The sequence below is a fragment of the Tupaia chinensis genome, unplaced genomic scaffold (assembly GCF_000334495.1).
Source record: "Tupaia chinensis unplaced genomic scaffold, TupChi_1.0 Scaffold000146_1, whole genome shotgun sequence".
Taxonomy (NCBI): domain Eukaryota; kingdom Metazoa; phylum Chordata; class Mammalia; order Scandentia; family Tupaiidae; genus Tupaia; species Tupaia belangeri.
In genome coordinates, this window is record NW_006159616.1 from 3,785,576 (window position 1) to 3,800,154 (window position 14,579).

Genomic DNA, 14,579 nt, shown 5'->3' on the forward strand with positions numbered 1-14,579 from the left:
TGCTGACCGCCCAGGGTGGTAATGGCTCCCCATCATTGCTAGCCTAGGGTACTGCACTCCCCTGTACTGCCTTCACCTTTGCCTCCTGCAGGAGGACAGGAATGTCATTTCTAAACAATGCTCTCAGTATGGAATCCACGGCAGACCGTTCAGTGAGTCTGTTTATGGAATGCCAGATCTGTTAGAGAGGCAGCAACGGAGTCAGTGGTGGCGTGGTGGTTGAGGAGGCTGGATCCCACAGGGCTGACTGTGCAGTTCAAGTCTTGGCTGGAAAAACATGCTGGGAGCATGTGTGTGTATGTGTCCAAATCTCAAAACGAGAATGGAAAAGAAGGGATTGCAACATGGCCATCCCCCCGGGGGGTGTTTTCTCACTATCTCTGCCTCTCTCTGGTGAGTGCATGCACCCTATAGCAGATAAAAAATAAATACATAAATAGAAAGGCAGCACACACAAAGGAGCACACGCCCCTCCCATGGTTACAAGAAGTTTCTTCATGGGACCAGCAATTAGTGTAACGGTTATGTCGCTGGACTCCCATGTAGCCGACCGTGGTTCAAGTCCTGGACCCAGTGGCTTAAACTCACGCTGGGCGCATGTGCATGTGTGCCCAAGAGGAGAATGGAGGAGAAAGGATTGTGGCGTGGCCATCCCCCCGGGGGGTGATTTCTCGCTTTCTGTCTCTCTGTCTCTCTCTGTCTTTCTGGCAAGCACACGTTCCTTATAGCAAAAAACAATCAAACAATCAAACAAACAAACAAACAAACAAACAAAACAAACCAGAAAACAAAAAACAAAAAACAAACCTGCTTGGGGTTACCCTGTTTGAAAGTGCCACCTATTTCTTGTTAGTACCTTAACTAGCACAGTTAAAATCACAGACGCCCCCTCTGGTATGGCATTGGTTCTCCCTGTGAGGGTGTGTATTAGTTCTCGAGCTGCAGAATCCAGACTGGGGTCTTAAACAACAGAAATTTACTCACTCGCAGTTTGGGAGGCTGGAAGTCCAAGATCAAGGTGTTGGCAGGGTTGGTTCTATCTGAGGGCTGTGAGGGGGCTTTGTTCCAGGCCTCTCTTCCTGTCTTCCTCTGTACATGTCTAAGTCCAAAGTTTCTGTTCTTGTATGAACATCTGTCTCCTGGATGATGGCCAACCCTAATGACCTGATTTTAATTGCCTCTTTAAAGAGACTCTGTCTGCAAACACCATCACCTTCTGGGTTATTGGGAGTAAGGATTCAGCATGTGAGTTTGGGGATGGGGTGGGCACAATTCAGCTCCTAACTGGCGGTTGAGAAATGAGCATGTGATTATCGGGCAGGAATTAAACTTGTCGAAGGCACTGGGCATCTGGTAGAATTCAAAAGGGGGCGATCTCTGCTTCCCAGGGACTTACACTCCAGTGGAACAAGAGAGAGAGACCAGCCACCACCAAGCACGTCCACGAACAGGATCACATCAATAATGACAAGCACTGGAAAGACAACAGTGCACAGGTGAGACCAGATGGCCCACTGCAGCCAAGGGGGTCCAAGGTGGCCTCTCGGAGGATGCCATTTGGAATCTGATAGCTGGATGAGAGGAGGAAGCCTCATCTGAGCTCCGCATCTGAGGGAGAGCCTTCCAGGTAGAGGCCCTGTGGGTCAATTGTCACGATCAGGTGTTTACAACCAGGGAGCAACTTCTGTTAATGCAGAGAGAGAAGCTGGGGGGACATACTTTTCATTGGAGAGAAATTGTAAAAATCAGAGTCTGTAGACCTCTTTAGAGTGGGTCACTTTTGGGACCAGCAGAGGGAATAATGGTTTCATCACTGGACTCCCACAGTCGACCGTGGTTCAAGTCCTGGACCTGGTGACTTAAAACTCATGCTGGGTGTGTGTGCATGCCCACGATCCCAAGAGGAGAATGAAGGAGAAGGAATTGCAGTGTGGCCACCACCCCTGGGGCGTGATTTTTTGCTTTCTGTCTCTATGTCTCTCTCCATCTCTCCAGTGAGTGCATGTGCCCTATAACAAAAAAATGTCTATCTCAAAAAAACACAAAACACAAAAAAACAAGACAAAACAAAACAAAAACAAAAGAGTGAGCCACTTTTCTGCCTTTTTTTTTTTGAGGGGGGGAGGTTTTTGCTATAGGGTGTGTATGCTCGCCAGAGAGAGACAGAAAGCGAGAAATCACCCCAGGAGGGACGGCCACGCCACAACCCCTTCTCCTCCATTCTCCTCTCGGGATCTTGGGCACCCATGCACACGTGCCTGACATGAGTTTAAGCCACCGGGCCCGGGACTTGAACTGCAGTCAACTACATGGGAGTCCAGTGACATAGCCATTATGTCAACTGCTGGTCCCAAGAGTGGGCCACTTTCTAGGACACTATCACACAGCAGCTGTCTCTGTGCTTGGACTTGCCTTCACCCCCCTCCTTCACTGGCCTGCTTGCTGGGTAGGTCCCGAGAAGAATGAAGGGCAGAGGCTAAGGAACAAACTTTGGCCTGGCCCCACCCTGCGGTAACCAGCCCCAGGCAGTGCAGTGCGCAGACGTGCCAGCTCCGTGGGCAGAGGTGACTGGACAATCCCACCAAACCAGTCGTGGCCTCCCTGATGTCTGCTGCATGGCATGGAGGATCACCCTGCTAGAGCCAGGTCCATATGAAAGTATTAATGTACATTTAAAGTGCTTCCAATTGTGTCTGCAGGGATCTCCATTCCATGTGTTTGTAAGTGCTGTGGGGCCAGCAGTGTGTTTGATTTTGAGCATTTAAAAATGAAGGCTAAATGTGACTCATAACAAAACCGAGTTAGTAACAGCACAGAGGCTGAGATGCCCCATTAGTAAACATTGACTTTCACGAGGCCTCCTCCCCACAAATGGCACCAGAGGCTATTAGCCCACAACAGACCTAGAGATCGGGTCAGCCTGCCTTGACTTAAGCTCCTACCTTCTCTCCTTCCTTCCCCTCTCCTTCTCTTTCTTCCAAAAGCATACTGAGGTAGCCACCTGTATTAGTGTCCTGTTGCTGTTGTAGCAAAGGACCACACACTGAAAGCAACACGGACTTATCATCTTATGGTTCTGCAGGTCAGAAGTCCACAATAGGACTCACTAAGGCTAAAATCTAGGCATCAGCAGGACTGTGTTCCTTTTGGAGGCTCCAGGGGGAGAATCCATATCTTTGCCTTCTCAAGGCTCTAAAGGTTGCTGACATCCCTTAGTGCACATCGCCTTCTTCCATCTTCAAAGCCACATGGCCAGTCAAGCCTTTCTCACACTCGATCACCCTGATAACCGATTCTCCTGCCTTCTGCTTTCACTTACAAGGACCCTCGTGATTACATTGGGCTCATCAAGGTAATCCAGACTGCTCTCCCAACCTCAGGATCCGTAACTTATAAACACTTGCTGGAGAGAGATTGGGGAGTGGGATGGGCAGTGAGACAGCGCTCCTGGGGGGTTGGGGAAGAATGGCCATGCTGCAATCCGTTCTCTATTCTCCTCTTGGGATTTGGGGCATGTGTGCATATGTCCTCAATGTGTTTTTCAAGCTGCCGAGCCCAGGACTAAACCATACAATTGGCCATGTGAGATACAGTCACCTTAACCGCTATGCCACAAACTGACCCCAGTGTCTCTTCTGTCATGTAACGTAACATATTCATGGGTTCCATGGATATATTTGGGGGTCATTATTTTTTCAACCACATCATTCCTCATGCAGTTTAATTTCTCAAAGAGGGAGCAGAAGTGACCCAGAGAAACACCTTGAATTCTTAACTCACAATCCCTTCCTTCAAGAAGCTTGTTTTATTCAACTCATTCGGAAATTTTTTCTCCCTCTGTGAACACCTCCCAGTAATGATCGACAAATACTTACTGAGCACCTACTATGTGCCAAACACCGTGTTAACCATCATGTAAGAAAGGAACAATCCGGACTTGTTCTCTACTCTTGAGATTAACTAGAGAAATAACAAAACATCAAACAAATAAATACATATTCGGGGGGTGTCTTCAAAAAGTTAAGGAAAAATACATATTATGAAAAATTATGCATGGATTTAATTTTTGCATCAAAAAATTCATACTTTAATTTTCTTTTTTATTTTAATTTTTTATATAAATTCTATCATATTATTTAGCTTACAAAGTGAACATTTCAGTATGTGTGTGAACATTTCTCCCCAGTCCAGTCGATCAGAGTATTTTCCACCAATAATACCACACCTCCCCATCCTGTCAATGCTCTCTCTCTGTATCCCTCTTCCAAATGTCCTTCCTTAGGTCCCTCTTCTCCACACACTACACTTCTGGCACTAACCCCCATCTCTTGTGTTTGTATAACCTTAGGTCAATCAGTTTCAGTTATAGAGTGCAGACATTTGGTATATAGTAAGTGGGGACATACAGTGTTTCTCCTTCATAACCTGGCTTGCTTCACTCAGCAGTAAATTTTCCATATTCTCCACTTTTTGTCAAAAGCCAGAGTTTTGTTGTTTTTTTAATGGATGAATAGTTTTCCATAGAGTATATGTGCCACAGTTTTTCAATCCATTTATCCATACAGGGTCATTTGGGTTGGTTCCATGTCTTAGCAGTTGTGAATAATGCCGCAATAAACATCAATGTGGAAGCACTTTTCCAATTAAGAATTCTTCTGTCCTGTTGGTAGATACTGAGGAGCGGGATTGCTGGGTCATATGGTAGTTCTATTTGTAGATTTTTGAGGAATCTCCAAATTGTTCTCCACAGTGGCTGGACCAATTTACATTCCCACCAGCAGTGTAAAAGAATTCCCCTTTCACCACACCCCCGCCAACACTTACCATTTTTTTTTTTTAAATCTTAGGCATTCTGACCGGGGTTAGGTGGTATCTTAATGTTGTTTTGATCTGCATTTCCTTTATGATGAGGGATGTGGAGTATTTTTTCATGTGCCTTTTGGCTATTCGTATGTCATATTTAGAGACTGTTTTTTTTTTCAATTCCTTCTCCCATCTTTTAATAGGGCTGATCATCTTTTTTCCAAACACCTTCTCTAGTTCCTTGTGTATTCTGCTTATCAGACCCTTATCTGGTGCATAATTAACAAAAATATTTTCTCATTCAGAGGGCTGTCGATTCACACTAATTACTGTGTCTTTTGCCATGCAGAAACTTCTTAGTCTGATGTAATCCCACTTGTCTATTTTGGGAATGATCAACTGTGCTTTGGGGTCTTATTTAAGAAGTCTTTTCCTACACCAATGTCTCCCAGAGTTTCCCCGGTGTTTTCCAGGAGCAGTTTTATAGTTTGAGGTCTTAGACTTAGATCCTTGATCCACCTTGACTTTATTTTTGTCAATGGTGATAGATAGGGGTTCAGATTCATCTTTCTACTGGTGGAAATCATTTTTCCAGCACCATTTGCTGAAGAGGTTTTCCTTTTCCCACTGGATTGACTGGTACCCCTTGTCAAAAATCAGTTGACTGTATGTTTGTGAATTTATTTATGGGGACTCTATTCTGTCCCTTTGGTCCTCCAGTCTGTTTCTGTGCCAGTACCATGCTGTTTTGATTACCACAGCTTTGTAGTACATTTTTGGATCAGAGAGTGAAATGCCACCCACTCCACTCTTCTTGTGTAGAATTTTTTTGGCAATATGGGGTCTTTTATGATTCCAGAAGAATTTTATGGTTGTCTTTTCTAGATCTGTGAAGAATGTGTCTGGTACTTTGGTTGGCATTGCATTAAATATGTAGATTAGTTTGGGTAGAATTGCCATTTTGGTTATATTAATTCTTCCAATTCAGGAACATGGGATGTCCTTCCACTTATTTGTGTCATTTTCAATTTCTTTTTTTAGCTTCTCATAGTTTTCCTTGTGGAGGTCTTTAACTTCTTTGGTTAGATTTATTCCTAAATATCTTATACTTTTGGTGGCTATAGTAAATGGAATAACTTTCATACTTTAATTTTCTATACGTTGCATGAACTCACAAAAGACAGATAGAGAAACAGAAAAAAAGAGACAGAAAGTGAGAAATCACCTCCCAGGGGTCTGGGCACACTACAATCCCTTCTCTTCCATTTTTCTCTCAGGATTTTGGACATACACATGTACAGCGTGTTTTTCAAACCACTGGGTCTGGGACTCTTACCACACAGTTGACCGTGTGAGAGCTAGCTGCCTTAACTTACATGCTACCTGGCTAGCCCTAAACCCATACTTAAATTCCATTTTTCCATCAGTGTTTGAAGTGCCCTTGCAAATACATATATTGTAACACTCCTTTATGTGTAACGAGTCCTGTGATAAAGCTCAAAATGCTTGAAGGTGGTATAATGGGGAACTGATGGCAGTAAATTTTGTCATTGACTTCAGTTCTGTACCTATCTTTGAACCTCATAATTGTCATGTGACTTTGAAGTTCCTTCCATAGTAGCAAAGTACATTCCCATAGCTCCTTGACTTTGGGCTTAGCCATGGAACTGGCTTTGGCCAGTAGGGTGACGTAGAGGTGACAGAGGGCCTGTCCCCAGCACAGGCCTTCACAGGTCTGGATATGTCCTCATTTGTCCTCTTAGCATCACCTTGAATACCTGCCTCAGCCCCCACTGGCCCCCAGAGAGAGGATGGGAGGCTGTGGGGCAGAGCCATCCCAGCTGAGCTGAGTCCAGGGACCTAAACTGCTGAGCCCCAGCCCTAAGGATGAGTGAGAGAGCCCTGCTGAGTTCAGCAGCACAGCACGGCCAATTCCAACCCAGCTTATCTGGCTTCTAGCTAACCTGGGCATTTGCAAATTCAAGAAATGCATATCGCTGTAAGTTACTGAGATGTGAGGGGCCATTTGTTATGTAGCATCATTATTAATTGATAGCCTTAGTATGAGCATCCCAGGCAGGGGTCCCTAAAGAAATAACATCTCGGAGAAAGTTAAGTTGATGAAGAAAGAGATGGGGAGCATTCTAGGCCAAGGGAACAGAATGAGCACAGGTCCTGAGGCAGGAAGGGTATGAACATTTGCAACACTGAAAGACATCAGGGACTGGACAGTGGGGCAGCGTAAAACACAGTAGTCTGCAAGACTGACCCACGTGGGAAGGATGGAGTTTGGGTCTGGAGACTTCCCTGGAAATGGGATGCACATGCGCCCAAGGTCTGAGGCTTGCTGAAGCTGGGGTTGGATTGTAGTATAAAGACCTTTTGTGGGGTGAGTTCTCTCTCTACCCCTCTCACTCATGGAAGAAATAAATAAATGGAAACTTAAAAAATAAAATACAAAGAAGGAAGTCAGGAGTTTCTGAGTGTGACCACACTGACAGCTCAGGGTGGCCAGGCGTGGTGGCGGAAGGCTGGCTTTGTAACGGACCCCTGCGCACTTCCCTACTCTTGCACGACACTAAACAAAATCATGTGCGTCAGAGTGTGCACTTTGTGACGCTGTCAGCTCTTCAGTAATCCCTTTGGGGACAGATCCATGACGAGTTTATCTTGTCTCCTCTCACCTGCCAGAGTGATACGCTGCACCAGTAAATGCCCAACATCTCTGGGAATCAAGGAGTCAAGCCAGTGAAAGAAGAGCTGGAAGAACAGCCTCCTGGCTTCTCCTAAACTTGGACAACATCACTTTTCATCCTTGGTAACTAGTTCATTCATAACACTGCTGTTTAAAATAGGAGCCCCTGGCCCCTGTTCCAGGGGACGGCACTTGTCACTATTTCTACTTGACGTTACATTTACAGAGTGGTATGTTTTGGTCTCTGTCTCTTCCACCAGAGGGCAGTGACTTTGTCTTGTTCATGATGGGTCCTCAGTGTTTAGGGCCGTTCCTGAGGCAGATGCACATGCACAAAAATGTTTGTTGAGTGAATATATAATCGGATGATGAAATGCTAGTTTTTCAGTGAACACTGAAGAACTCTAGGAAAAATAGTACAACACAGAAGTTAGACAGTGCATTAATAATCGGTTAGATCAATAACAAAGCAGGACAGCAATTTCTAGCGTGGGATAGGGAAAATCCATGAACAGAGTAAAAGGTGTGGTGAAGCATAGACATGCTTGCTCCCAGGTAGCATAAATGGGGCCAGATATGACACGTGACCAAATACAAGGGGCCGGGCACACCAGCACCTCAATATCATAGTCCTTAAGTTTCATGAGATACATGCCATTTTATACAGCTCCTTCCCATACTAACCCACTTAATAATACTCATCCCAACCCTGAACAGACGTAGTACTGCATATGAATGATTATTTCCTTTTATAAATAAGAAAACCTAGGCTAGTGAGGTTTAATTCTTTGCTGAAATGGATTTAGGCATTTTGTCTTGCAGTTTGTTCACCTTTTTATACACAATGATGGTCTTGTAATGTGTCTTTAGGAGAAGGCAGGGTGCAGTTAGACATATTTTGAAGAGCTGGATGGCCTGTAGGTGCCTTTTAGCTTCAATGTGTTTTCAGGGTTCTGCAGGCCTGGGCTCTGCCTGCACCCCCAGTCCCATTTCTGCCTCTTTTCCCTGGCTACTGACCACCAGCTCCTTCGCCTTTCCTCATCAGGCTCCTCCCTGCCCCAAGGCCTTCTCATATGCTGCTCCCTTTACCTGGAACACATGGCAGCCCAGTTTTCACCTGGATAACTCCTACTTCAGAACTGGGCTTAAATGCCATTTCTTGGGGCCAGCAGGTGGTGTGGTGGTTAAAGGCACTGGACTCCCACATGGTGGACCACAGTTCAAGTCCTAGACCTAGAGGCTTGCTGTCTCACTATCCCTCTCTCTCTCTTTGTCTGGTCAAATTAAAAGAAATAAATAAAGTTAAATAAAAAATAATTCTTAAAAATGCCATTTCTTTTTTTAAAAAAAGCTTTGCTTTTTTACACTCCTCTACTCTAATTTAATCCTGTTGATGTTCAAATCACCCTATAATTTCTAATGATTTATTTAATATCTGTATCCCAAACTGTCTAGAAACTGAAAAAAAAAAAAACAAAACAACTATTGAGCAGACTACTAGTCTCTCTTGTTCATGGCCGGATGCTAAACACTCGACACAGTTCCTGTATATAGTAAGCACTCAATAAATATTCTTTTAAAAAAATTGTCAGGGAGCAAGAGAGAGAAAGGGAAAGGGAAAATGAGAAAACACCTGCCATGGGAGGTGGCCGTGCCTCAATCCCTTCTCCATTTCTCCCTTTGGCATTTTAGGGTTTGGGGCATACACGCACACATGTCCAGTGTGTTTTTCAAGCTACTGGGTCCAAGACTGAACTGCAGAGTTGGCCATGGGGGATCTAGCTGCCTTAACCACCATGCCACTGACTGGCTCAGTAAATAATTCTTCTAAGTGGATAGTGAAAGGGACATTTGTTCTCTTGGTGTTGGAGTCTATTCCTTAGGTTTTTAGCATAGTCGCCTGTAATTAAGGGGTGGTATCAGTTATCTATTGCTATATAACAAAGCACTCCAACGCTAGAGTGGCTTAAGAAAACCACCATTTTGTTTGCTTGGGATTCAGTAGGACAGCAATTTGGGGGAAGTTTGGCTGGGCAGTTCTGCTGGCCACACCAGAATTAACTCATGAGGTTGCCATCACCTGGTGACGGGACAGGGGCCAGTTGAGTCCAGTACAGATGGTGCTGGATGTCCACTCCAATCACTTCCCTTGATTTTCATTGTCAAGGGTGATACTAGTACCAGGGCAGCAAGTAAGGTGACCAGCCATACTACTTTGCCTGGAACTACCTTGGAAAACTCTTCAGGCCTGGGCAAATCAGAACTTCCACAGTGGGAATTCTGATGCATTCTTTGGTTAAAGCATGTCACAAGGCCAGCACAGATTTAAGGAGGTAGAGAAACAGACTCCATCTCTTGATTAGAAATTCAGCAAACACGTTGCAAAGGGAGATGCATACAGGAATGGAAGATTTCTCTCTTCTCTCTCTCTCTCTCAACCTGCTAAAGGAATTGTAGAAAGTCAGATCACAGACCCAAAGATAAAAGTAAAGCTTTTTTGCTAATTGGAAATTTTGTATGAACTAAGATAGTGTTGGGAGAGCCACCATTCAAATATTGAGTTGTTGAGTGACAACTGCACCTCAGTTTTTCTTTTTAAAGAGATTTTTTGGTATAGAGTGCATGCACTTGCCAGAGAGACAAAGAGACAGAAAATGAGAAATCACCCCCAAGGGGGGATGCACACACCACAATCCCTTCTCCTCCACTCCTCTGGGGATTTTTGGGCACACATGCACACATGCACAGCATGAGTTTTAAGCCACCAGGTTCAGGACTCGAACTGCAGTCAACGATGTGGGAGTCCAGCAACGTATCTATGAATACCATCTGCTGATCCTGCACCTCAGTTTCTTAATTCATCAAAATTATGGGTACACTCTAAGACACATACAGTATCTCCTTGTGGAAAAAGTCTCACCATCTGAGATTGGGAGACATGGTGCAATGCTCAGGTAATGAAAAGAAGACATCTTGGTAATTAGGAGGAGAGGGAGGGAAAATCTTGCAATCATATATTAACAATATCAAAAAAACTATTTCAAGTGTGGTATTGATAGCATGTTAGTCCAGTAAAATACGTGAGTATCTATCCAGGTCACCCGGGTCGTAAGTAGCGGAATTCTTGGAACCCAGCTATCTGGCTCTTAACCTGCCTTTCCAGGTACTACCATTTGGCTAAGAGTTTGACCTCCTTTTCCTAACTGGCAATTTGGAATGGCAATATGAAAGTCTGTCTGTTGTTAGTTTGCTCTTCTCAAAGCCAGTTAGAGAGAAAAGCAGCCCTGGACAAGCTCTAAAACAGAGCTCCATTAACACTCAACTTCCAGCAGGGCGGCTCTGCTTGATTCCGGAACTAAAGTCCACCACTTGGGTTCCCATCCGGCAGGAATGGAAGAAACTCATGCGCAAGCGCAGTGGCTCAGTCAGATCTAGAGCTCGGGTTCGCGCCAATCTAGGGTAGCCCAAGATCGCAGCAAACCGAGGGTCAGGTTGGCTTCGCCCCACCCGCGGACATGGCTGTCGAGGTGGGCGAGCGAAGGCGGTGGCCGAGAGGGGCCGCGGGACTAGGCGGGGCACGGAGGGCGAGCGTGGCAGAAGGGTGGGAGCGTAGGGACCAAGAACGGGCCTGGGCAGCTCGAACCCTGAAAGGGACGTCGTTGTGGGAACTGCAGAGCGCTGGGATCCGCAGCTGGCTCTGTAGAACTTCCTAGACTGGTAGAATGCACCAGACCTTAAATAGCTCAACCCATGCTCACATTTGACAGATGAGCAATCTGAGCCGGATCCCTGTGGGAGCCTGGAGATAGCTTAGACAGTTTACGTTTACTTCTCTGAGCCTGGGTTCTCATCTGTGAAATGGGATGAACAGTTCCCGCCCGGACTTTAAGGGAACACTGTACTAAGTGTTTCTTATTTGCAAGGTTATCATGGGGAAATCAAACATGATGAAAGTGAAGTGAAAGTTCTTGGCATGCTGTTAAGCATGTTATAAATGTGAGCTCTTATGAAAGCCTGAGGCTTATATAATTATTTGTAGCTTCTTATTATTATTGTTATTATTATTATTATCAAGAAAGAGGTCAAGCTTTGCTTTTTCCTGGCCAGATTTCTTTTAAATAGATCCAATTAGTCACTGGATAACTTAGAATAAGATGGACTCAGTGAGACTGTAATAATGCCCTTGCCTTGCTGTGCATCTTTACTACTTCCCTCCAAGAGATTAAAATGAGTTGGTAACTTGCAGCTGCTCTCAGTGTAGATCTCTGGCAATTACGGGATGTATATCAATTTACTAATTAATTTGGGAGGTTGGAAAGTGCCAATATTGAAAATGGAACATCTGGCTCCTTCCCTTCCTTACTCCTTTGGTTGATAAAAGCCCAGTAAATGGGGGAGCGAGGAGCCTTGGCTTTATCATTGTTTCTTATTTTCTTTCACAAGGCACATTGTTCTGTTCCTGGACAAATGTTACAATATATATCTTATAAAACATTTGCACAGTCAGTGACATGGACAAAGTACTGTGGCTTAAGCCCTCTAGTCTGGAGAAAAAAACTATGATATGGTCCCTTCTTTAAGGAATCTCATGGTATTGTTAGGAAAGAATGTAAGGGATCTGATACAGGTAGAGTTAAATATTGAGTCTCCACAGATAACATCTTTTATTTGATTATATTTAGTGGCCATATTATTTTACTTGTAATCAGCTTGATGTCTTTCAGTGAACACCAAGTTTAGAGCGAAAGTTACATGGTTTTCCAGACTCTTAGCTGTCATAAAAAAGAATTTAATTGCTCTGCCTGCTCCTGGTTCAGTATCCATCATCATAGACATGCCACCTGACTCTGGGGACATACGAGATTTCTACAAACTTGGGGGAGTGGGGAGAATGGAATTAAAGTATGAGTTCATTTTGGTGCAAAAAACTTTGAAATCCGTGCATACTTTTTTATAAGCACATTTTTCATGGATATTTTGAAGACCCAATGTATTCTCAAAGGATCTGTGTGAGGCATGTGAAGAGAGAGTTTCTGAAGCTTAATTTTGCTTCTTCTGCTGGTGTGTGGCTTTGGGATTTGCTGTCCTGATCTGTGATCTTGCTTTCCAACTCTTATCCTTTTTCTGAGAACCAGCCAGTCCACCAGACCCTCCTCATCTGTATCATATTAATCCCATCCTTTTCTCTAAGCTAGCATTCATGGACCACAGCTCTGATGTTTAATCATAGACCACTTTACATTGCTAGTCAACTTTCATGTAAGATTACGAATTGTTGAGTGGGGCATGGGGGGCCAAGATGCAGTAGATGAAAAAGCAGAGGTTTGGGAGATAAACAGACTTGAGTCTGAATTTTGGTCCCACTGCTCATTGGCTGTGTGATTGAAACTTTGTGACCTTCAATTTTTCAAACTTTCACCTATCTGTAAAAAACCTATCTTTCATAGGATTTTTAAATTTTTTAACAGATTTTTGCTATTGGGTGCATGCATTCATCAGAGAGACACAAAGAGACAGAGAGACAGAAAATGAGAAATCACCCCTCAAGGGGGTTGGCCACACCTCTTCTCAGGATCTTGGGTATGCATGCACATGCACCTGGCATGAGTTTAAGTTGCCATGTCTGGAACTCAAACCGCAGTCAACTATGTGGGAGTCCAGCGATGTAACCATTACATCATCTTCTGGCCCCCCATAGGAGTGTTTCTTATAGGCATGTAGGCATGTAGTAAGAATGAAGTAACTAAAGATGGGATGCACTCTTCTCTCCTTCCCTCCACTCCTTCATATTTTGTTTTCACCGTTACTCAGTATTTGTGCCTGTAGGTTCTATTTAATAGTAGTTGAGTGAATGAGAACCTGCCACATACAGTTAAATTATGAGTGTGAACTAAAGGCTTTCCTTTTAGCCCAGAATTACAAAGTTTTAGAATACACATATTTAGACCCTCGGTCCAGTGCTCTGTTCTCCATTTGGTGTACTTCATAAATATTTCTATAACACAGGTTCAAAACATCATCTTTTCGCTAGCTGCCATCTTGCGTCCCCGCAAGTGTGTGCCTAATCTCAGCTGGTCTGCCTGAGACCTCCTGAGCGCCAACCCTAGTCCTCCGCACGGCCCCTTTTCCGCTCTGACAAGATGAAAGAAACTATCATGAACCAGGAAAAACTTGCCAAGCTGCAGGCACAAGTGTGCATTGGTGGGAAAGGAACTGTTGGCAGAAAGAAGAAGGTGGTTTATAGAACAGCTACAGCAGATGATAAGAAACTTCAGTTCTCCTTAAAGAAGTTAGGAGTAAACAATATCTCTGGTATTGAAGAAGTGAATATGTTTCCAAACCAGGGAACAGCGATCCACTTTAACAACCCAAAGTTCAGGCATCTCTGGCAGCGAATACTTTCACCGTTACGGGCCGTGCTGAGACAAAGCAGTTGATGGAAATGCTCCCCAGCATCTTAAACCAGCTCGGGGCAGATGGTCTGACTAGTCTAAGGAGACCGGCTGAAGCTCTGCCCAGACACTGTGGATGGAGAAGCACCACTTGCTGCTGGAGAGGAGGAGGAGGAAGTTCCAGATCTCGTGGAGAATTTTGATGAGGCTTCCAAGAATGAGGCACACGGAACTGAGTCAACTTCTGAAAGGGATAAACTTGACGAAGTTCCTGGGAGCTGCTATTTTATATTATGATTGCTTTTTAAAATTCTGTTTTGTGTATGGATCTGATAAAATCGAGATCTCTAATATTTTAAGCCTAAGCTCCTTGGACACTGCAGCTCTTTTCAGTTTTTGCTTATACGCCGTTCATTCTTTGCAGCTAATTAAGCTGAAGAAGCCTGGGAATAAAGTTTGGAACAAAGGTTAAAACAACAACAAACATTGTCTTTTCAAAGAAATCAGAAGTGTGACAGGAATCCTTGTCTCATGTAATTTCAGTTTTCTGGGATGTTAGGGATATCTACATTTCATCTGTGCTGCCTCTATCCCAACGAGTAAGCCTCTAAAATGTGGGGTTCTCTAAAGTGTGGTCCAGGTCTTTTCACTTTATACTCTCCCTGGGTAAATTCATCCACTCCCATGGC

At 44.2% G+C, this 14,579-nt stretch overlaps 1 long non-coding RNA gene across 1 annotated transcript; it reads left to right on the top strand.

The window, feature by feature from the left end:
* The first annotated feature begins 10,939 nt into the window (after positions 1-10,939).
* LOC114007257 (uncharacterized) lies at positions 10,940-14,362 on the top strand. Its single transcript, XR_003548896.1, has 2 exons — positions 10,940-11,025; positions 13,505-14,362. It is a non-coding gene; the product is annotated as an uncharacterized LOC114007257 (long non-coding RNA).
* Positions 14,363-14,579: the final 217 nt, after the last annotated feature.